The sequence below is a fragment of the Etheostoma spectabile genome, unplaced genomic scaffold, assembly GCF_008692095.1.
Source record: "Etheostoma spectabile isolate EspeVRDwgs_2016 unplaced genomic scaffold, UIUC_Espe_1.0 scaffold273, whole genome shotgun sequence".
In the NCBI taxonomy this organism is placed as follows: Eukaryota; Metazoa; Chordata; class Actinopteri; order Perciformes; family Percidae; genus Etheostoma; species Etheostoma spectabile.
This window is the reverse complement of record NW_022605577.1, coordinates 805193-806073: the sequence shown is the minus strand read 5'-3', so window position 1 is coordinate 806073 and position 881 is coordinate 805193. Positions and strand designations below refer to the sequence as shown.

The 881-nt window shown below is 28.9% G+C and overlaps 1 protein-coding gene across 1 annotated transcript in view; it reads left to right on the top strand.

Annotated features, from left to right (window-relative positions):
- fam199x (family with sequence similarity 199, X-linked) overlaps positions 1–881 on the top strand; it is a 9670-nt gene that overhangs the window by 6523 nt on the left and 2266 nt on the right. The window lies entirely within an intron of this gene.

Below are 881 nucleotides of genomic sequence, written 5' to 3'. Positions count from 1 at the left end.
TTTCGGCCTGTTTTTTTTCTAGAAATGGATATGACGTAGTCGCCTTCACCACATAAACAGTATATGTTTAAGTGAATCGTTGGTAAAAAAAAATAGTGATTCTAGGGGGGAAATAGATTTAAAAAATTCATTGCCAAAAAATATCACGATGCATACATTATCCAATAATTCTTTTCCCAACCACCCCAAATTATCTATGTCTATTACAGAGAAGCACTCCTTGCCTATACATCAGTATACCAAGGTAGGAAAGATGGTAACCCAGAATTTCTTTTATTTAAAGATAAATTTACAAACATTCAGTCATCGCAGCTCAAACCATAAAATTATAACATTGCAACAATATGAGATATTAAGATGTAACAATTGCAACTTATGAGACCAGGTGACAGAAGTATGGATTACAATATAAGTGGATCCATGAATTGAACAAAATAAAAATAATAAAAAATTAATATATAAATAAAAATGTGACAGATTTACAAACCTCGTTAATGATATTGACAACTGATGTTCTTAAATAGATTGGAGTATATATTAGATATAGTTGGAGCTTTCTTATTTGTTACTAATTTAAGAGACTCAACATTAATGTCAATTTCGATTGGGAATAGTTTAAAGCATGGTCTTGAATTTGAAAATGTTGATGAATATGAAGCTTCCCTAATAAAATAAGATTAACAATATTATATGCAGTTCTATCTTTACATTCAAAATATGTAAGAATATGTTTCCCTTCAAGTGTGATTGTATGTGTTGTTTTAGATACCATATAATTTTCAAAACTTTTCCAGAATGTAATGCAATGAAAAATAAACAACCATAAAAAAAGATGAGTTAACGATTCTTGCTCGGTCTTACAAAAACTGCAATAATTGTCA